This window comes from Anolis sagrei, chromosome 7 (assembly GCF_037176765.1).
Source record: "Anolis sagrei isolate rAnoSag1 chromosome 7, rAnoSag1.mat, whole genome shotgun sequence".
NCBI lineage: Eukaryota > Metazoa > Chordata > Lepidosauria > Squamata > Dactyloidae > Anolis > Anolis sagrei.
In genome coordinates, this window is record NC_090027.1 from 34,753,205 (window position 1) to 34,777,571 (window position 24,367).

Sequence of the window (24,367 nt, forward strand, 5' to 3'; positions counted from 1 at the left end):
ATTCTGAACCCCACCAATGATGCAATTGAACCAAACTTGGCACCACAGTTCTCCCATGACCAACAGAAAATACTGGAAGGGTTTGGTGGGCAGTGTCCTTTGGTTTTGGAGTGGTAGTTCACCTACATCCAGAGAGCACTGTGGACTTAAACAATGGTGGATCTGGACCAAACTCTACATGAATACTCAATATGCCCAAATGTGAACACTGGTGGAGTTTGGGGAGAATAGAATCTTGACATTTGGGAGTTGTAGTTGCTGGGATTTATAGTTCACTACAATCACAGAGCATTCTGAACCCCACCAACGATAAAATTGGGCCAAACCTCTCACACTAAACCCCCATGTGGGCCACAGTAACGTGTGGCAGGGGACGGCTAATAATAACAACAACAACAACAATAACAACAACAACTTTATTTTTGTATCCCGTCTCCCCTGAAGGGACTCGGGGTGGCTTACACAGGGCACAAGATGCCTAAAAACAGAACATAAAATGAAAACTATTTAAAAATACAATTAAATACAAGATATGGACATATAAAACATCAGCTAACACTCAATTAGAAACAGCCTTCATCAACTGATGGTGGTAAGCTATTTGCTTTATGTCATCTCTGCTGAGTCAGATTTTCCTTATTGAGTTGAGTCTTTGGCTGTAAAGCCCAGGCTGTGCTGATCAGTGTCTGTAATAAAGTATTGTATCTTAAACCCCAGGATTTGGCTTAAAACAATAACTTTACAGGGTGTTTTGCATATTTGCATATTTTAAATTGTGTTCTAATGCTTTTATGTTAAGCTGTTTTGAGTGTCCTTTGGGAGAAATAAAGTGGGGAATTATTATTATTAATAATAATAATAATAATAATAATCTATATAAATAAAAATGTAATGTTCGTTTGTGGTATTCACAGAACTCAAAAACCATTGGGGCAATTGTTAGCAAATTTAGACACAATATACCTAACAGTCCAACAAGTGTCCATCACCCATAAACACACGCGCGCGCACACACACACACACACAAAACCTTAGTGGAACAGACTTAGAAACCCCAAAAATACACCATATATACACATACACTCATATACATATGCACATAATGATGGAACTTGTTTTAGTTTTAATTCTTGTTACATTTTAAGGTTTATATTGGAAAGTGTTTATAAAGTTAGTGTATTACTGATGTCATGGCCTATGGCTAGTACAATAAACAATTCATTCATACATACATATGCACATGCACACATTCATACATACACACGTATATATATATGCACAAACACACAAATATACACATATACATATATACACACATATATATACATATACACATATACATGCACACATACATATATACATATACACATGCACACACATATACACAATATGCATGTACACATAAACACACAAATACACAAATATACACTCACATATATATATATACACACACACATACATATATAAATATAGACACACATACACACACAGAACACATATACACAGACTGGGCCACAGCAAGGCGTGGCAGGGGATGGGATGACTAGTAATAATAATAAATGTTTTATTAAGGTGCTAACTAACTACAAAGTAGAGCTATTCTGTGGTGTCTGGTGTCTCATGAATGGGGAGAGAACTTTAGAGGAACTATCTGTGGTGCTGAATATTTTTTGCCAAATGAATGCCTGCTTGGAAAATTCATGCTCTGGAGGTTTTATGCTAAGACTTTTCTTCTTCTATCAGGCACTTTGATCTAAGGATTTTTTTCCAATGCCTTCAGATACGCTGTGTTAACATTTTCCTGTTGCTGTTTTTATTAATTTTAATTCATCCCATTAGCCTATTTTGCTTTGATTTTTCTTGGCTCTGCTTATTTATTTATAGCGTCGATAGCCTTGTGTTTAGTCCAAAAACTGCTTGTAAGATCCATCACAAGATAGCCTCTGCCCTCAGGCTTCTTATAGCATGTATTTAAGACACATCTAAAAGGAAATTGAAGATAAAATTAAGTTCACTGCTTGTAATTATTACAAAAGCATTAGAATGCTCATATTATGCAGCAAGTGACCTTCGTGCAATGAAGCGGTGCCGTCTATTCATCTTTATTGCTTTCTTTTTTATGGTTTTCAATGTTTTTACTAACTTCTGAGAAGAATTACAGTTGTGGTGCAATACAGAAGTGCAATCTTCCCTCCACATTTACAGGTTTAACCTTTGCAGATTGGAATTATTAATGAATTATTTGCTTCTGCCTCCACTTCTGCAATACATCGATTTTATTAAAGACCAATGTTGAAGTCTTTGGGATTCATAGTTTGGTGAGGCACCGGCACTCTTTGGCAAGGAAGGCTAAAGACCTTGCAAAACCATAACTTCCTGCTATCTTATTGAGCCACGGCAGTTAAAGAAGAGTCAAACTGCATTAATTCAACCGTGATGATGAACAGTCTCTGTATTATAGAATCATAGAATCAAAGAGTTGGAAGAGACCTCATGGGCCATCCACTCCAACCCCCTGCCAAGAAGCAGGAATATTGCATTCAAATCACCCCTGACAGATGGTCATCCGGCTTCTGTTTAAAAGCTTCCAAAGAAGGAGCCTCCACCACACTCCGGGGCAGAGAGTTCCACTGCTGAATGGCTCTCACAGTCAGGAAGTTCTTCCTCATGTTCAGATGGAATTTCCTCTCTTGTAGTTTGAAGCCATTGTTCCGCGTCCTAGTCTCCAGGGAAGCAGAAAACAAGCTTGCTCCCTCCTCCCTGTGACTTCCTCTCACATATTCATACATGGCCCTCATCATGTCTCCTCTCGGCCTTCTCTTCTTCAGGCTAAACATGCCCAGCTCCTTAAGCCGCTCCTCATAGGGCTTGTTCTCCAGACCCTTGATCATTTTAGTCGCCCTCCTCTGGACACATTCCAGCTTGTCAACATCTCTCTTCAATTGTAGTGCCCAGAATTGGACACAATATTCCAGGTGTGGTCTAACCGAAGCGGAATAGAGGGGTAGCATGACTTCCCTGGACCTAGACACTATGCTCCTATTGATGCAGGCCAAAATCCCATTGGCTTTTTTTGCCGCCACATCACATTGTTGGCTCATGTTTAACTTGTTGTCCACGAGGACTCCAAGATCTTTTTCATACGTACTGCTCTCAAGCCAGGCATTGTCCCCCATTCTGTATCTTTGCATTTCGTTTTTTCTGCCTAAGTGGAGTATCTTGCATTTGTCCTTGTTGAACTTCAACTTGTTGAAGGCTTTCATGGCAAGAATCACTGGGTTGTTATGTTTTTTCCAGACTGTATGGCCATGTTCCAAAAGTTGTGAGGTCTGACCTCACAACCTCTGAGGATGCCTGCCATAGATGCAGGCGAAACATCAGGAGATAATGCTTCTGAAACATGGCCATACAAACCGGAAAACACACAGTAACACAGTGAACAATTTCTCTTTTCTTTCCTGGGATGCAGGTACTTCTGTCTGAAGAATTCATCCATGTTGGTTGGGAGAAAATGTCCAGTAGGACACTATTGCCCTCCTGGCACTGTCTCAGACGCTCAGTTTCCATGCCCTCGAGGGACTTACAATGCAAACACAGGAAGCAGTAATATATCCTTCTGCCTCCCATGTGAGCCTGGTGAGTATTGCAGCTCTGCTGGTTGGAGTTCTATTTTGTCATAATAGTCATTCAAGAAAGCATATTTGGCTTTTTCTGAGTTGGTCCATACCAAAGGAAGTTAAAACTTGTGTGCCAGCTGTGCCTGTACCTTGGGAAGTCAGACTTGGCCATGGTGGTCCAAGCTCTCGTTACATTCAGGATAGACTACTGCAATGCACTCTTTGTGGGGTTGCCTTTGAAGACAGTTTGGAAGCTTCAAATAGTCCAAAGAGAGGCAGCCAGGTTTATTCTTTTCTGTTTTGTATGTTTTAAAATTGTCTAATATAACATTGATGAAACAACAATTTCAACAACACATCTTCCAGGCCATTACTGTGCCCTGCCAGGCCAACCTGACATCACAGGACCTTGTTCAGTGGGCTACTATTGTACTACAGGAGCATCCACCCCAACGCCTTCTGATGATCTGACTGGAAATGTGTGCCCCAGAGGGCATTACTGCCCCAAAGGGTCTGCCTTGCCCCAGCCTTGTCTCTGTGGCTTCTACAGCAACTCTACAGGAAACACCAAGATTGAAGATTGCCTCCGTTGTCCTCCAGGTATGATAAACCACTTAAATCTTCATATGGGTGATATAGCAACCAATTTTAATCCATCATTTGGCAGCCATACTGTTAACAGGAGTGAATTACAGTGATTGGTCTACCCTCCTGTTTAAAGAACACCATTGGTTGCTGTTCATTCATCTCAAGGTTCAGGTTATCACCTACAAAGCCCTGAACAGTTTGGGGCTCACCTACCTTCATGAGCGCATCTCCTTTTACAATCCTTGTTGCAATCGCGTTTGGTGGGGACAAGGGACAGGGCCTTTTCTGTGGTGGCCCGTCAGCTATGGAACTCCCTTCCAAGTGAAATTAGATCGGCTGCATCCCTCCTGTCCTTCCGGAAATGAGTAAAATCCTGGCTATGGGATCAGGCTCTTGGAGAGTAGGCTGACCTATATAGAACTGATGGACTGCCCCTGGATAATGTTTAAATCAGTGACAGCTGACTGTTTGTTGTCTGTTTTTATACTGCTTTTATATTGTTCATATGATTTTATACTGTTTATACTGCTTATATTGCTGTTTTATTATATTGTTGTTAAATTGTATATTCATGTGGGCGCCATGGGTGCTGATTTGTTAACCATCCTGAGTCCCTCTACGGAGGTTGAGATAGGACGAGATATAAAAGCCCTAAATAAATAAATAAATTTTGAACGATCTCTTCGATCCTTGGGGAAGGCCCTCCTCTCGCTCCCACCTCCATCACAAGTGCGACTTGTGGGGATGAGGGAGAGAGCTTTCTCCGTTGTGGCCCCTCAGCTTTGGAACTCACTACCTAGTGAGATTAGGCAAGCCCCCACCCTAGCAGCCTTTAAGAAAGAACTAAAAACCTGGTTCTTCCTATGTGCCTTTGACAAGTGAACACATATCCCCATATCATGTCCATCCCAACTATAGTTCTGTCCTCATGACACACTTTTCCTTGTCTTTAATGAAGGCTCAATCCCATTGTTCAACCCGTCTGAGCTCCCCCACAGACACATACTTCTCCATTTACTTATCTCACCCAGGGTTTTATCTTATTGTGTGCATTTGGCCCACCCACCATGCTTTTATTTCATCTCTTCATCACATTATTTTGCATCTATTTATTTCATCTTCTGTTGTTTTATGTATTTTATTTTGATGTTATTATTTGTTGTTTGTATTTTATTTTATTTTATTGTACTGTAATTTTGGGCTTGGCTTCATGTTAGGCGCCCCGAGTTCCCTTTGGGGAGATGGTGGCAGGGTATAAATAAAGATTATTATTATTATTATTATTATTATTATTATTATTATTTGAAACACAACAAGATGAGTTTACAGTAGACACTCTGCTGGCTGTTGTATTGGATCACGCATCAGACATCAGTATGGAGTATTATCATCATCATCATTCTCTACATATTTGAAATTGAAGTTCTTATCATCTGATGGCCATATTGACTGGAGATGGTAGGAACAGTCGTCAGACATATCTGGTGGATGCCAAACTTTGGAAGGTGGACATACAAGACGAATGATGTTCCAAGCATTTCCCAGGATGGCTCATATTTAAGTTGGTCACAATAGCAGTGTGTCCTGAGAGCAGTGGTTCTCAACCTGTGGGTCTCCAGATGTTTTGACCTTCAACTCCCAAAAATCCTAACAGCTGATAAACTGGCTGGGATTTCTGGGAGTTGTAGACCAAAACACCTGGGGACCTACAGCTTGAGAACCACTGTCTGAGAGGTTTAGTTAATGCTGATGCTCTTCACATTTCTTTATAGATACAATTTTGGTTGAACTACTACCACCTGAAGAAATGCCACGGGAGAAGCTGAGCAGTAGCCTACTTCAGCATAAAACAGGATAATATCCAGCATTACTTCTTCTCAGATATCACTGCAATGGGATCCTTAATGTTCTTATTGATGCAGGGAATTCTGAAAGTAGAAAAGAATAGGAAACCGTGGTAGATGCGGGAGCCATTTTCCCCTTGGGACTCTATGCTGGCTGCCCAGACTCCCAAAAATGCCTCACTTAAAATAATAGAATTCAATTTCTGGTTCTGAAAACCAGGGAAGTTTAAAAAGTTAAATAGTAAAGAGAGTGCAGGTGAATCTATATAAATAAAAATTTAATGTTTGTTTGTGGGATTAACATAACTCAAAAACCACTGGAGAAATTGACACGAAATTTGGACACAATACATCCATCAGGCCAACGAGTGGCTATCACTCATAAAAACACTGGAAAATACAGCAGAAGAGACGTAAAAAGCAAAAAAACCCAAAAAACAACACATTATAATGCATACACAAAAACACATATGTACACAAACACACATATGTACACAAATACACATATACACAAATATATACAGAAATATATACACATATATATGCACACACAAAACATATACACAGAAAGGGGGAAGGAAAGAAGGAGAGAAGGAGGGAGAGAAAGAGGGAAAGAAGGAGAGAAGGAAAGAAAGAGCGGAAGAGAAGGAAGGAAGGCATGAAGGAAATAGAAAAATAAAAGAGGGAAGGAAGGAGAGAAGGAATGAAAGAAAGAAAGAAGGAGGGAAGGAAAGAGACAAGGAAGGATGGAACCAAAGAGCAAAGGAAGCGAGAAAAGAAATAGGTAGAGAAGGAAGAAAGAAGAAGGGAAAGAAAAAGAGGGAAGGAAGGAGAGAGGGAGGGAAGGAAGGAGAGAGAGAGAGAGAAAGAGAGAGAGAGAGAGAGAAAGAGGGAGGGATGGTTGGCCACAGCAACGTGTGGCGGGTACAGCTAGTAAATAATAAATTCTTTCTCTTGGAGGCTTCCAGGAGAGGGTATTCACCCTTTAGAAGGCCCCAAAAGGACAATTTCTATAGTCTGGAACAATTGAGGACTGCAGAAAAAGCTTCAAAAGCTGTGTTTGGTCCCAGAACTACAGCATCCTAAACATAACTGTACACTATCCGAAATCCTGTAGTGATCAAGAATCAGAACACTCATCTATAAGTTCTTTTAGTTCTGTTGTTGACCTGTTCTTGACATCAAGAGATTTTTCCATCAAGGTATGTGCCTTCCTGCAGTTTCAGCTTATTAGATCTAGCTTTATACACAATGGGGAAACTGGACAGCAGAGACCAGGTCTTTGACCTGTACAGATTCATTTGGGAACTGTCCTATATTTTTCTTTCTTTGCAGGTTATTATTGCGATGGAACAGGGCTTTCATCCCCTTCTGGTCTCTGTGCAGATGGGTTCTACTGCAGTGGAGGAGCTGTTTCCTCAAGACCCATGCAAGTAAGCTGTGCCAAGGTTGCTGATATGGTTGGAATAACCAAGAAGGAAAGAGCAGAACTAATCTTTGATGTTACTCCTGTACATTTGGTTGCCTCCCAAATTCACCATGTTTACCTTTACACCATGCAGAATGTATCTAAAATCTTTCCATCCACCAATGTCGATGGCTTGTATTTACATTTGCAGACCTCAAATACAGGAGGCCAGTGTCCACGTGGCCATTTCTGTGCCCTGGGGAGTGCCAGCCCACAGCTCTGCCCTGCAGGGAGCTACAACCCTTTCCAGGAGATGGCCCAATGCCTGGAGTGCCCTGAAGGTGTTTACTGTGATCTTGGTTCTGCTAACTACACAAATTGCCCAGTTGGTGAGTTCAAACTGTACAATAATCTGGAGGAAGAGGTGGGAGCATTCAGGGAATATGAGGGAGCATAAGGCACAGATCTAGGAGACCAGGGGTAGGAGCACTAAATAATTATAGTTTCAATTTACTGATAAGTTAGAATGCGAACTTGAGGTATCTCCCCCCCTTTTTTGAAACTTCTTGTGTACAGTTATGTTTTGTTCCTATATTCCAAATATCAATTTCTTCCCCACTCTAGGACATTATTGCCCAAGGAATACAAAGTTTGCAACTCAGTTCCCTTGCCCCCGGGGAACCTACAGTGAGGTTCTGAACATCAAGGCAGTCTCTGAATGCCAGCTCTGCCCACCAGGAGGGTTTTGCTCCAAGCCAGGTTTGATCCAACCAGATGGCACATGCACCCCTGGATGGTTCTGCCCACCTGGGTCAACATCAGGCAAGCCAGTCTTCCCAGGACACAACTCTGGTACCGAAGGGGATGATATTATAATATTCTGGGGAGTTGCATGGGGAAGGATGTTTATGCATAGGCCTAGATTACAATAGCAAATTCAGAATGTGGCACTAGGGTAGCTTTCCTTAGATTAATGCCGTCTGTGTTGGAAAAGCGCTCAAGCATCCCCTACTATTATATATTGCACTGTTTAAGAGATTGGGTGTGTGTATATGGTGTCAATGCTTACAGATGTATCAGAAGCGATACTACTGGCTTAGGTTTATTTATAGGGAACAAGGACCTCTAGTTGCTCTGGGCTGAAAAACACATTGTGCCAAAAAGGATCCCTATCAATAAACGGCTTAATCCAATTCTGATTGGGAGAAATGGCAGAGATTTGCATATACCATACAGCCTATGTTATTCAGCCTTTCTTGGCCAGAAATTGGATTGACCGTGTACATAATTTTGCTTCTTTTTTTAACATAAAAAATCTTGGCCCTTCCTTGCCCTTTACATACACAGCCCTTTCATTCCATTGGCAGGATCTTCTGGGCACGCTTCTGGTTCAATTCAAATGTGCCAAGCCGGGTCATTTTGTCCAGAGGGTTCTTCTACTCCTGTTCCTTGTACTCCAGGTAAATGTATTTATTTATTTATGTATATATTTAGTATATTTGTATACCGCCCCTCTCAGCCTTCCAGCGACTCGAGGCGGTTTACAAGGCAAAATTCAATGCCACCAAGAACACAATTAAAATATAAAACGTCAACATCAATAAAATCATAACACTATAATAAAACATAATTCAATAAATACTCATAAAAATAAGTTCCGTCATGTAGTTGTTCCGTCCTTGTGTCCATTACTCAGTATTCGCAAATGCCTGCTCAAATAGCCATGTCTTAAGATTTTTCCGAAATGCTAGGAGTGAAGAAGCTGATCTGATCTCCCTAGGAAGGGCGTTCCATAGCCAAGGGGCCACCACTGAGAAGGCCCTGTTTCTCATCCCCACCAGGGCCTCTCCAGACGATCTTAAAGTCCTCGAAGGTTCATAAGGGGAGATTGTAGTATTTATTTCCTACAAACCTTCAGGTTTCAAATTTACCACCTACATTTCTTTATCTTGATAAGAAAGTTATACATTTCTACTCCCTGAAATACACTTGATTTCTGATCCTCCAGATTTGGTTGAACAATAATTCTTCTCATGAATTGTTGTTGGCTGTGCTGACTAGGATTTGCAATCCAATGACATCCGGAGGGGCCTCATGAGTCTGGATCAGAATATAAGTTCTTATCATTTGTTTTATATATTAAGAATGGAAGCTGATCAAATATAATTTCATTATATTTTACTCCTTTTTGTAAATCTCTTTGAATATCCCAGTGATAGCTTGTAGCAGTGAGTAGGCTTGTGTAATTCGGAAGGAGGGTGATCCGTTTTTCCTATCCAAATTTTGTTGAGTACCCAGATCCATTTTTGGGAGCCTCTCAAAAATCAACTAATGGAAAAAATATCCTCTTTCCATTCCTGGGACTCTTTCCTTTGTTCTTTTGAAGGGAGATTGGGATTGAAGAATGGGGTTAAGGATGCATCCTTCTTGGGACCCTTTTTCTTTCTTCCGTTCAAGGAAGTCTGGATTTGAACAACATGAGAAACGTAATGTGTACTTCTATTTTGTTTGGCCCTATAGGCAGGGCTCACAGGGAAAACCTGTGCAAGCAGCACATGGCAGTCACTCCAATTGGTGTCAAATAGGGCAGGAGGAGCTGTGATCAGCTCCTCCCCCCCCCCCCCCCCACAAGGCTCTGCTACAGATGAAAAAAGAGCCCTTACCACTACCGCCATCCAAACAAGCTGAGAAAGCCAGATTGGCTGAAGGGAACTGACCAAACCAAATCTGTACACAAGCCTAGTAGTGAGAAAACAGTTTTGGCAGTTTAAACATTGGACTATGTTCAATTCCCTGCTTGACCATGGAAATCCACATTGGGTGGACTTAGGAGTGCCAGAAAACTTCATGATAGGGTATTCACACATTGGAAATGACTTGATGGCACCCATCATAGTTCATACAGTACAGCTAGTGACAAGAAGAGCCAAGATCACATTATGATTGAAGATATTTTTTCCCTCCTCCTGCTCCAGGTTTTTATTGTGCATCTTCTGAACTGGCTGCTCCATCAGGTCCTTGTGATGCAGGCTTCTATTGCACTGGTGGTGCCACCGTCCCCAACCCAACAGATGGTGCTCTGGGAAATCTTTGTCCTCGAGGCCATTTCTGTCCCCAAGGAAGCTCCTCTCCATTTCCATGTCCAGCAGGTAGGTTTAAGGATAGGTGCTTGCTGCCAAAACATCTCAGTTTTGTTGTTTTTCATTCATTCAGTGGTTTCAGACTCTTCATGACCTCATGGACCAGCCCACGCCATTGCTCCCTGTCGGCCATCACCACCCCCAGCTCCTTTAAGGTCAATCCAGTGACTTCAAGGATCCCATCCATCCATCTTGCCCTTGGTCGGCCCCTCTTCCTTTTTCCTTACATTTTCCCCAGCATCATTGTCTTCTCTAAGCTTTCCCCTCTTCTCATGATGTGGCCAAAGTACTTCATCTTTGCCTCCACTATCCTTCCCTCCATTGAACAGTTGGGCTTTATTTCCTGAAGTATGGACTGGTTGGATCTTCTGGCGGTCCAAGACACTCTCAGAACTTTCCTCCAACAACATCTCAGTACTAGATGCTAAAGTCAACATACAGAAAAGTTTCAAATCCAATCTGCATTGTTATAATCACTATCATCTTCATTGTCATCATATTTGACTCTGAAATCAGTCATCTGATGGTTGATCTTTAAGTAGCTCACAGTGCTGCAAGAAAAGCATTGCCAATGTGCAATGGAGTTAAAGTGTAGGTTTTGGGGGAAAATGTTTTGGATGACAGCTCCAGTGTTGGCAGAATAAGTCTCTGTTACCCTCTTCCCAAAAGGGCAACTTTTTCAAGTTCTGGTCTGGAAGAATGCCAAAATTTCAGAAACTTATGAAAATATTTGTGTAAAATTTATTTATTTATTTATTTATTTATTTATTTCTGTTGCTTATACCCCGCCCTTCTCACCCCCGAGGGGGGACTCAGGGCGGCTTACAAAAAGAAGGCACAATTCGATGCCTTATCCAAATACATACAATTATAAAAACAATTACAATAGTTAAACAATTAACGAATTAAAAACATCAGTATATAACACAATAACACAACAATAAACAGTCTCATGGTCAGTGTCTCGAGTTCCATAGGTCCAATAGGTTTCATCATTATTTGCCCATCATTATGGTCTTTCTTTTTTAGCTGCCAGAATTTCCAAAAGCCTGGTCCCACATCCAAGTTTTCAGCTTTTTCCTAAATGAGAGAAGGGAAGTTGCTGATCTAATCTCCCCGGGGAGTGAGTTCCACAGGTGGGGGGCCACCACTGAGAAGGCCCTGCTCCTCGTCCCCGCCAGTCTCACTTGTGATAAAGGCGGGGTCGAGAGCAGGGCCTCCCCAGAGGATCTTAAACTCCGAGGTGGGATGTAGAGGGAGATCCGTTCGGACAGATACACTGGGCCGGAACCGTATAGGGTTTTATAGGTCAAAACCAGCACCTTGAATTGTGCTCGGAATTGGATCGGCAGCCAGTGGAGCTGGCATAACAGGGGGGTGGTATGCTCCCTGTATGCCGCTCCGGTGAGCAATCTGGCTGCCTCCCGCTGGACTAGTTGGAGTTTCCGAGCAGTCTTCAAAGGCAACCCCACGTAGAGTGCGTTGCAGTAATCCAACCGGGATGTGACAAGAGCATGGACCACCATGGCCAGATCCGACTTCCCAAGGTACGGGCGCAGCTGGCGCACAAGTTTTAATTGTGCAAAAGCTTTCCCGGCCACCGCTGAGACCTGGGGCTCCAGGCTCAGCGATGAGTCCAGGATCACTCCCAAGCTGCGAACCTGCGTCTTCAGGGAGAGTGTAACCCCGTCTAACACACCTTAAAAATGCACCTTAAAACCTTTGATTCACAACCTGATGAAGAAACAAGGTGAATGGATTTATATTTTTGAAAAGATTGTGAACTCGAGAATTTGAGACCAATTGGTCCATCCTGAATCAGTTCATTGGGTGACAACTTTGAGAGTCCTTGTCCTTTAGATTGCTAATCCTTTTGGTGATTCCTATGAAAGAATGAAGAGACTAAGCTTTTCTGAAAAAATGTACTGAGTCAAAGTGAGAATAGAGGGAAAGGGGCTTTCGTCAATGGGTGCTAATTGAAAACCTCCCTGTCTGAAAAGAAGTAGGATTTGAGAAATAAGTATGTATTCTAGCCTTGTCCCTGATGAACTCATTGTCTGTTTGCCCTCAAAAAACTCGAGGTTGCTAGAAAGTTCATCATTCTGTTACATACATGCATATATGTGTTTCTTATTGCAGGTTCCTTTTTGGCCCACCGTGGTGGCCGCTCACTGGAAGACTGTCAACTGTGTGTAGCTGGCTGGTTTTGTTCCCTTCGAGGCCAAACGTCACCAGAGGGTTTGTGTATGGAAGGTTGGTTCTGTCCAGAGGGATCCATATCTGACCAAGATTCAGGTAGGAGAAAGCTTTCACCCATAGCAGTGTGCACAATGAACAGAGAAGGTCAATACAAAAAAAAATCACAAAATCACTGCAGATGTACAGGGACCTTGTATAGCACCAGGATTCCACTTTAACTGCCTTGACTGCATCCTATGGAGGCCTGGAAATTGGTAGTTTGGTGAGATTTCTCTGGAAGAGATTTCTAAATACCCTACACTATCTACAAATTGCAAGATTTGATAGTTAAGGTAAAATCATAGTGCTGTAACTGTAGTGTGCAAGAGCTTTTTGCAAAGTGAGAATGAGACCAGAAAGGAATTTCTCAGTGTCAGAAACTGAGGAAAGGATGGTTGAGTCCCCTTGGAGAGATATGGCAGGATATAAATAAAGATGATGATGATGATGATGATGATGATTATTATTATTATTATTATTTTACTGACACAAAAGCACAGTATGTCACAGCAAACGAGATATATATGCTGGATTTCGTATCACAAAATCACAAGTCGAACACTTCCCAAGTGTCTAGGACTGTGTGATGTATATCATCATCATCATCATCATCTTTGGAGAAAATCTTGCTCACCCCCCAAAAAACTTCACATTAAAGTAATTGTGTCAGAAATAATGTGAAGGCATTCCAATAAGAAAATGCACACAAGCTTTATTGTTCATCAGTTTGACATTACTATAGATTCAAAGTACCTCACAATAGTCCAGTTGGATCAGTTACTATTTTTCCCCAAATTAGGGTTGCCAGACTTTTTAACATCTCAATAAACAAAGTTAGTGAAGAGAATGAGACATTATGCGAAAAGGAAATTCGACTGGTGAGCTTTGGAGTTGGGGAAGAAATAGAAAAACGACTGTGCTAAAAAGAAGAAGATAGCAAAAGACTGGCAACCTTTAGGGGATTCTGGCATCCAAAAAGTAACTTTTCTCACCTCAGGGATCAAGATAAGAGAAAGGAGCAACTGGGCTCTACCAACCTACCTATCCATCTATTTATCCATATATCTTGCATTGTTTTCCCTTTTTATTTAATTTGATGCATTGAGATACTCTCCCTTTTGTTAGAAATGACAAATTCTGAGATTATTTATAGCTCAACAGCAAGTGTGCCTTGTGGATCATGTAAGCAGTCTTACAGACACTTATGATTGTCTTTTGTTAATAATTCCCCTTCTTCAACTACACAGGATACAAGTTGAAGGCATGTCCAACTTTTACCCACAATACTTTTTTGTTTCCTGAACAGACCAGCTCTGTCCTCTTGGCCACTATTGTCCCACAGGCAGCTCAGAGCCCAAGCCATGCCCTCCTGGAAAATACCAGGACGAACTTGGCCAAAGTCTGTGCAAAGAGTGTCCCGCAGGAAAGTAAGTGATCACATTTGATATGACACATCCCCTTCTGTGTTGAGATTCATGGCTTCTCTTTGCAGTTTTCACAATGGCCTTGTCCTCTCTCAAAGGTCAGATGAAAAGCACAGCAAGATGTTCTTTCTCAGCATCAAATCCAGACAGTAGAAATATCAAACCATTCTCTGTTGTTATGTCTTTCAATTCTGTATCTGTGTTTTATTCACAGGTTCTGTGACCCTGACTTCCAAGCACAAGATTCTGATGGAGCTTCTTCAAAGGGAGGGATCAAGCCGTCTGACTGTCTGCCTGGGTACTACTGTCCATCTGGAATGAAAACAGCCAAGCAGTATCCATGCCCAGGTGGCACCTTCAGTAACCAGACAGGCTTGAGCAGCTCTGAAGAATGCTGGCCCTGTCCTGGAGGCAAATTCTGTGCAAACCCAGGTAAGTGAAGGAAACAGTAAGTCAAAACTGATTAGAGTTGTAGTCCTAAGGATGTCTGTTTGGATGTCGGTGGTATACAAACAGCATTTGTTTGAAGAATCATCACATGTGTAATAGATGCAGAATATGCACAAAAACATAACAAAACCAGAAAATAAAATACATAAAATGCAAAACCAATATAATAGATGACACAGCAATATAAAATCAAGCATTAAAACACAAAGGAATTTCACTGGACGGGGCCAATTCAAAAATAAAAAATATATTTTTAAAAAACACTAGGAGATAGGACAATGTAAAATTGTCAGGAAGGGGGATCCGGGGATGAGGAAGGATTTAATTGCACGAACCATAAAATAAAGTTCGTCTGAGGTCATTTTGGTCAGGGGGTGTCTTACATTCAATCACTGAAGGCACATTGGAATCACCAGATTTTCAGTTTCCTCCTGAAGATTGCCAGCGTGGGGGTTGCCTAATATCTCTGGGGAGTGAATTCCAGAGCCCGGGGGGCTACCACAGAGAAAACCCTCTCTCCTGTCTCCACACGTCACACTTGTGATGCAGGTGGGAACAAGAGAAGGGTCTCTTCGGAAGATTTAAGAGGTTCGTAGACAGAAATGCAGTCACACAGGTAGGCGGTCCCAAACCATTCAGTATTGGCCCTAAAGGAAAGAAAACTGCCCACGTATTGTATCTCTAAGATTCAAAGTTTGGATGCTGGTTTCAATAAGTCAAAGAAGTTGGAGGGACAGGGTTGAGAGAGACAGCTCCCCCAAAATTTTGGTGTTCTTCAATCAATTGGATCCCAAAAGTAAAATGAGAATTCGCAAGGCATGTGCTCGATCGACATCCAGATACCCTTGCAGCTACATCCAGTTTCAAACTGTATTCAGATACAGGTTAAGTTTTTTTTTTATCTGAAATACATGCATGAAAAAATGCAAAAAATGTAATATGGGTCTCACTTATCAGTTATATTAACTATACTAAGATACAGTAATTTGTGAAAATTACATGCCCAGTAATTTGTGAAAAGATGTACTTAAGAGTTTTTCAATACTGTAATTAATTAGACTTACATTGGAGAATGATTCTTTTACATTTTAAGAAAGATACCAGGCTTCTTATTTTGGTTGTTGTTTATTTGTTTTGGTGTTTCCAACTCTTCGTGACCTCATATGAATTCTCAGCATTGTGCCCTCTAAATGCACTTTACACTGATTTAGGATTGTTTGTACGCTCTCACTAACGCCCCATCTCTCCTACCTTATTCATGCCTAGCATTATTTTTAACTTTAATTACATTTGGCCCAGCCATAGATTTTAATTGTGTGTTGTATTACTGTCATTGTATATTGCTTTTTTGTTTATGAGTTTTATTTAAATGTTTTACTGTTGTTGTCATTGCTTGTATTGATGTATTGTGGGCTCGGCCTCATGTTAGCCGCACCGAGTCCCTTGGGGAAATGGTAGCGGGGTATAAATAAAGTATTATTATTATTATTATTATTATTATTATTATTATTATTATAGACCAGCCCATGCCAGAGCTCCATCTCAGCCGTCACCACCCCCCAGTCGATTCACGGATACCATCCATCCATCTTGTCCTTGGTTGGCCCCTCTTCCTTTTTCCTTCCTTTTCCCCCATCATCATTGTCTTCTTTTTTTATTTTGGAGTATCAATTAAAACTTTATTACAGTCCAAAGACCATCTAGCCCTGGATAATTACACTCTCAACTGGTTCAAGCTGCACTCTAAAAAAAACCTCCTTTATCAGCCTTTCTTCATCCCTCTTATCTCATCTGGGTTTTGACATGGCACTTACATCTATTAAACAAAGACTGTGGGATATTGCCCTTCTGTGAGCTGCACTCTCGCTCATATGTTTCTTGTTCCCCAAGTGCCCTGAAAATACACTATGCTAGGTCCCTGCATGAAGCAAATTATTCTAGAGTAGACCCATCTTTTTATGGACACTGCTTCGAGTAGAAAAAATTGCAAACTTCCCAATAGAGGTTCTGAGTAAATTTCTACATGCAATAATCTAGTTAGTTGTATTTTTTTTTGTCATGTCAGGAGTGACTCCTGGTGTGAGAGAATTGACTGTCTGCAAGGACATTGCCCAGGGGACGCCTGGATGATTTTGATGTTTTGATCATCCTTGTGGGAGGCTACTCTCATGTCCCCGCATTGAATCATCATCATCATCATCATCATCATCATCATCATCATCATATTTAATTACTTATTAATCGCCCTCCATCCGAGAATGCTCTAGGCGATTTACAGCTAAATTGTAAAAGATAAAATACATACATACAGAAATTAAAAATCAACAGAGATCGAATGCTCTAGTAAAAAGCCAGGTCTTAAGTGCGAGAGTAAAAGGTCCTAAGTCACGCATGGCTCTCATATAGGGTGGCAAGGAATTCCACAAGGCAGGGGCAGAAATAGAGAAAGCCTTACATCTGGTACTTTCCAAGTCCACTTCTCTAGGACCCGGTATATGGAGTAAGTCACCGTTGGGCTGGTCGTTGCAACCTCCGATGATGGGAGAAGGAGAGGCGGTCCCTAAGGTATGATGGACCCTGGCTGTAAAGAATTGTAAAGATCAGAACTAACATCTTATACAGGCCACGGTACTCAGTTGGAAGCCAATGTAAATGTTGCAGCACTGATGTTATATGGCATTTCATGGGCGTTCTTGTGAGTAACCTGGCTGCCGCATTCTGAACAATACGGAGCTTTCGGGTCATAGGCATCGGAAGGCCAACATACAGGGCGTTGCAATAGTCCAGCCTAGACGTGACCGTGGCATGGATGACAGTTGCCAGAGCTTCATCAGATAGGTAGGGTGCCAGTTGCCTCACTTGTCGTAGATGGAAAAAGGCCTGTTTGCTGGCAGCAGCGACCTGAGCTTCCATTGTCAGCTGTGAATCCAGGATGACACCTAAGCTCTTAACAGTGGTCGATGGAGATAGGGTGGCATCATCGAAGGTGGGTAACGAGGAGTCAGACCTGCCGGGCGGCCATGCCAGAGAATCTCAGTCTTCACCGGGTTCACCTTCAGTCTGCTAGCACGTAGCCAGTTCGACAGAGCCTCCAGACATCGGGTAAAATTGTCCAATTGAATGACCAAATGCACATTTTAGAATATATTTAAAATGATTTTTTTCTAGGCCTGATTGTCCCTAGTGGCCCTTGTTTGCCTGGATATTATTGCACCCTGAAGGCACGGGTACCCAATCCTGTTCATGATGAAACTGGAGACCTCTGCCCTGCAGGGCATTTCTGCCCCTTGGGTAGCAGCAACCCAACCCCATGCCCCACTGGGACTTTTCTCCCCCAACCTGGAATGATGTCTTATAATGCCTGCTTGCCCTGCCCTGGAGGAAGCTACTGCCAAGGAGAAGGTCTGACCAGTGTTTCGGGTAAGTTCTACAATCCTTTCCCATAGTACATTGTTCTGATATATAGGAATATGAGCAAGCAATTGAGATGCTGATACAAGGAGAAGCTCTATTAAGATAAGTTCCCCAGGATGCATTAAACTAACTTTGTCTTGTACTAATTACCCAGCCTCTTGTTTCTGGCTTCTGCCCAAGAAAATAATTGTCTCTTTTTTATGTAATTGGCACAGGTTTCTTCCTGAGGATTTTAACAGCCTTCCTTAGCAGATTATGAATCTCAGTATATTTTTTGGCATGTTATAGGAAGCAAGTATAACATGCCATCCTGAAATACAAAAGCTTAATACCTCTGTATAACAAGATTGCTCCATCCCTTCCCATCACGAATCACCTCTTCAGTTTGCCAGATCCATTTTGGCTTTTTTTTTTTAAAAAAAAACAAAACCTCAATATAAAAATGTGCATACAAAACTGTATAAGATAAGCAACTTCCCATACAAAAATGTGAATATTAGGGGAACTTCATGCAGAATTAAGTGGAAATTTTATGCACTAAGAACTCTACAAACCGATCAGGAAATTGGATGTAACAGACTCATAAATGAATATATACAAAACAGACAGTCTGGAGGCAGATTGATTTGTCTATTCCTTGACTTAGTGTAGGAATTTCTCCTCTAGTAAAGAAAACAGAAGCTCTGGGTACTTAAAATGCCTTTCCTTTTCTGTTACTGAGGTTTTGCTCCATCCATGCAACTCTGGTGAAAGGTAGCAAAGATTAGGTGAAAGAATGAGAGCTCCAAAAAGGTTTTTCCCATCATCTCTGTTAGAAGGAGCCGTTTTGAGGCTCACAAGTAAATGGTTGTTATTGTTATCTCTGCAACTCCCTCCTCTTGCAGGCATGTGCCACGCTGGCTACTACTGTGAAGCCTCATCCTCACATCCTGACCAGAAGCTCTGTCCTCCAGGCTTTTACTGCCCCAACGGCACAGGGTCCCCAAAGCCATGTGCTCCAGGAAGCATCAATCCTCACAGTGGGAAATGGGACGTTGCTGACTGCAAACTTTGCCCAGCTGGCTATTTCTGCAGTGGTATGTGCATTTGTGCATGTATTTTTTCCATCTTTGGGATGTGAAGGGGTGAGGTATATCTTTATGGATTCTTAGTTGTGTTTATATTGACATCCCCTTGAGAAAAGGGGTGGTCCATGCCTTAGTTATCTCAATATTAGACTACTGTAATGCACTCTACGTAGGGCTACCCTTGAAGATGATTCAGAAACTACAGCTGGTGCAAAGGTCAGCAGCCAGATTGTTAACTGGAGCAAGTTACAGAGAGTAGTGAACCCTCCTGTTTAAACACTGGCTGCTGATAAGTTTCCGGTCCCAATACAAGGTGCAGGTTATCACCTATAAAGCTCTAAACCAGTGGTTCTCAACCTGTGAGTCTCCAGATGTTTTGGCCTTCAACTCCCAGAAATCCCTACAGCTGGTAAACTGGCTGGGATTTCTGGGAGTTGTAGGCCAAAACACCTGGGGACCCACAGGTTGAGGACCACTCCTCTAAACGGTTCAGGACCTGCCTATCTGTGCGACCGCCTCCTCCCTTACGAGCCCATGCGGTCCTTAAGATCTTCTGGAGATGCTCTTCTCTCGCTCCCACCCCCTTCTCAGGCACAGCTGGTGGTGATGAGAGAAAGGGCATTCTCAGTGGTGGCCCCCCATCTCTGGAACTCCCTCCCCAGGGAGATTAGGCTAGCACCCTCCCTAGCCACATTCCATAAGGAATTAAAGACGTGGATGTTTCATCATGCTTTCGATTGACGACTCCTATGACAAATGACCTGCATCATGACTTGAATTATCATTCAATCCGATGTCCTATACTATCTTAACTGATCCTGTTAATTTACTCTGTTTCCATGATATTTTCTATGCCGTTATACATTGTTATCCACCTTACTAAGCCACTTATCTTTTAAATAGTTCATGTAGTGTGTCTTTCCTTCCCCTCTCCAAAATTAGTTTGCTGTTATTGTTGTTGCTAGCTATTATTGTTATGTTGTTTTATGCTGTTTTAATCATTTTTGCTTTGTTTTTGATTGAATTCTGCCTTGGGCTTGGGCCCCATGTAAGCCACCCTGAGTCCCTTCGGGGAGATGGAGATGGGGTAGAAAAATAAACTTCTTCTTCTTCTTCTTCTTCTTCTTCTTCTTCTTCTTCTTCTTCTTCTTCTTCTTCTTCTCTGTGGTGGTGCCTTCCCTGGGAAATAGGGATTATGCCATGTCTCAATGTGTTGCATGCACTTGATGAAAAAGTCAACCTTCATGTTGACCCTCATCCAATCTGTTTGGTAATCCTTTTCTCAAGGCTCATATTGTTGGAATTTTGGCCATTTGGTAATGTTTTGAACCACTTCTAGACTGAGAAGCAATAACAGGTAAATAAATAGCTATTGTTCGCTTTACACTCAGGGCTTGGGAAGACTGCTCCCGATGGGACGTGTTCCTCCGGTTATTATTGCCCACCGGGTCAGGCCTCTGCCACACCAGTTTCCCACCGGTGTCCATCTGGATTTTACTGCCTTGAGGGATCTACAGCTCCAATGGCTTGCCAGAAAGGCACTTACCAATCAGAGGAAGGGAAAGAATCATGTGATCTCTGTCCTGCTGAGTTCTTTTGTGACACATCCAACGAAAGTAAGAAGACCAGAGGATTGCATGCGTGATTCTAGTCAAGGATAGTTTCTCCTTCTTATGTACCTGGTGATAGTGGCTGGTGAGGTTTGCTCTGGGTTTTCATAGAATCATAGAATCAAAGAGTTGGAAGAGACCTCATGGGCCATCCAGTCCAACCCCATTCTGCCAAGAAGCAGGAATATTGCATTCAAATCACCCCTGGTCTGAACTGTAAAGGAACTATCTAGGTGCTTGGACATCTTGAGTAGCTCCTTAAAAGTTCATACTGAATCCTGGGGCAGATTTTGTTGATAAGGAAGCCATTAACCACCATTGTATTTAGAGAAATGCCTGCTCCAAAAGCATAAATGGTTCAACTTATGGAGGAACTAAACTTGTAAAAGAAAATTAAGAAAGGCAGCTATAATCTATATCCTTCAGAAACAATAAGTACTTTTGCGCAAGAGCCATATCTTACATGAATCATTAAAGAAAGAGTCTCAGAACACAGTGCTAGAAATCTGTATGTTTTAAAGAACCCCTCTCCTGAAAAAAATAAATGTTTCCAAGAGGATTCCAAGCTATGTTTTCTTGGAAATAGGCAACTTTCTCAAACCTCCTCTATTTAATGATTTGCCTGTATATGATATGCTGTTTCAGTACTGAAGTGTATATGTGTTCTTTGGTATGCAGTTTTCCCTAACTATGTTCTTGGGGTTGTGGGAAGGGCTGCAGACCATGTGATCAGATCAGGGACTCTTTAGAACACAGTTAAAACATGGCAGTTGAGGGATGACCATTGAAGGTGACAATTGGAAGTAGACAATTATCAATTTTGAAGAGACTGATAATGTTTTAAATTTTAAACTAACAAGAAATGTGCCTGCATATTTAAACACACGAAATTGTGAGTAAAGAAGTCTACTTGAAGTTTTGTTTCCTGAGAGCATGAAATAGAAACAATAGATTTTTAAAACACTAAACAATACTTCTGAAGATCTGATACACACACACACACACACTAGCTTGGGGATCTGATGATGTCCGGGTTATTTGATAAATTAATTGTTTGTTTTTCAAAGTTTGGTAATATCAGTTTGGTAATGTATAACGCTATTTATTAGAGAAAAGCCAGTATTTCCTTTTGTTTTTTATGAATGCTCCCATTAGAAAATGCATAAGGATGTGGGCGAACTACAATTCCCAAAATTGTGGGTCAATCCTTCCCAAACTCTGCCATTATTCAAAGTTGGCCATGTTGGATCTGTGTGCCAAGTTTGGTCCAGATCCGATACCAGCTGGGTTCAGTGTTCTCTGAATAAGGGTGAACTGGAACTCCCAGATTCTCAAAGCAATCGATCACAAACCCAGCCAGTTTTCACAGTTTCCTGTGTTGGTTTTGTATGCCAAGTTTTGTCCATCATTGGCTGGGTTCAGTGTTCTCTGGATAAGGGAGAACTACAATGTCAATTCCCCCAAACCTGGTCATGAGGGTTCTGTGTGCCAAATGTGGTCTATTATCGAAGGGGAGTCACAGTGCTCTGATGCACGATGAACTACAACTTCTATCCTGTTGAGTCAGTCCCCCAAACCCCTCCAGTCTGTTCAGTTGCTGATCAATCTCCCTGTGTTTGCTTTGTGCCATAGGAAAGGGTAGGGAAGGGTTAAGGGAGAGGCAGTGGGCAAGGTTATGCAAATTCCACACAAGAAACCCTGGGATGACTACCTGTGGTGGAGACACGTCAAATGTAGGATGCCATTGTTCCCAAATGAAAGCATTCCTTGGTTGGTTAGTATTTGGGGAGGGCATTGGGCTACATGATCATGGCACTTGCTATAACTTGCAATGTCAGTTGAGGGAATGCCTTTGGAGGCTTCTCAGCACTTGAAACTATAGCCTGTTTGTGGAAGTAGGAGTCTGTCTGTGTAAGCGGGCACCTCTGCCACATACACAAATACACATTTTTTCACATTTATTTATTTATTTAGGGCTTTTATATCCCGTTCTTTCTCAACCTCCGCAGAGTGACTCAGGACGGCTAACAAAGTGGCACCCCATGGCGCCCACATCAAAACATAAATATACAATTAACAGCAATGTAATAATGACAACAATATAAAACAGTATAAACAGTATAAAACTGTATAAACAATCTAAAAACAGACAACAGATAGTCAGCGGTCACCAATTTAAATCATTATCCAAGGGCAATCCATCAGTTCTAAATAAGTCAACATGTCAGTAGGTCAGTCTGTTCTCCAAAGGCCTGATCCCATAGCCAGTATTTTACTTGTTTCTGGAAGGTCAAGAGGGATGCAGCAGATTTAATTTTACTCAGGAGTGAGTTCCATAGCCAGGGGGCCACCACAGAAAAGGCCCTGTCCCTTGTCCCCGCCAGACGCAATTTTATTATGTGTATAGATTGTGCATTGACATATTCTCTGTTCCTAATACTTCAAAGTCACCTATAAACCAGTCTAGCAACTAAAAACCAACTGGGTTGTTATAGGTTTTTTCGGGCTGTATGGCCATGGTCTAGAGGCATTCTCTCCTGACGTTTCACCTGCATCTATGGCAAGCATCCTCAGAGGTAGTGAGGTCTGTTGGGACTAGGAAAAAGGGTTCCAGCAGACCTCACTACCTCTGAGGATGCTTGCCATAGATGCAGGTGAAACATCTAGAATGCCTCTAGACCATGGCCATACAGCCCAAAAAAACCTACAACAACCCAGTTATTCCGACCATAAAAGCCTTCAACAATACATTGAAAACCAACTGCCAAGCATAAATACACATGGATACCATTTTTCCCCCTGAAAAGTTATAAAGATTATGGTTTTCCCAATAGGTCATAATCCAATAGGCTACGATCCTAGCAGGTCATAATCCTCCATTTGGTTATGTGACCATTGATTTTCCAATATGTTTCCTTTTTGTAGGTGTTGCTATCCAGGTTCCCGTGCCATGTTTTCCTGGGCATTTTTGCCTTCCTGGCACTAAATCAGGCACAGAGCACCCATGTCCGAAGGGAACATATAGACCGAAAGCTGGTGCTGCAAAGGAATCCGACTGTGAACTTTGTCCAGCAGGTGAGTGCTGACCCAAATCAAGGAATATCTGGCTAATTCAAGAAAGAGGGTGATAGGAAAAGAAAGAATTGGGTTTACACTCATTTCAGCAAATTCTGCCTACCCACAACCACTGCTTCCTTTCCTCTTCATTTCAGGGATGTACTGCTCATCCCCTGGACTATCCCAGCCCACCGGTCTTTGCCATCAAGGCTACTTCTGCACCAAGGGAGCAGCCAACCCAACTCCCATTAGGCACCGGGTGAGTGGGAATAATTAAAAAACAGGTTGAAGAAGCTTCTCACCGTTGCACTGCCCAAAGGGAGAAACTGTTCAAAAAAGGAAGGTGTTATTCCTATTTTGGTCTTACGTTCATGGAAGTTAAAAAAAATTCCCTGTCAGAAGCTGCAAGATATGGGAAAAGGCTAAGAATTGCTGTGGCCTCATGCAATTAGTTATACTCCTTTGTGCTGATAGCCCCCATTGAGCATCTCAAGGAAGAACATCGCTCCA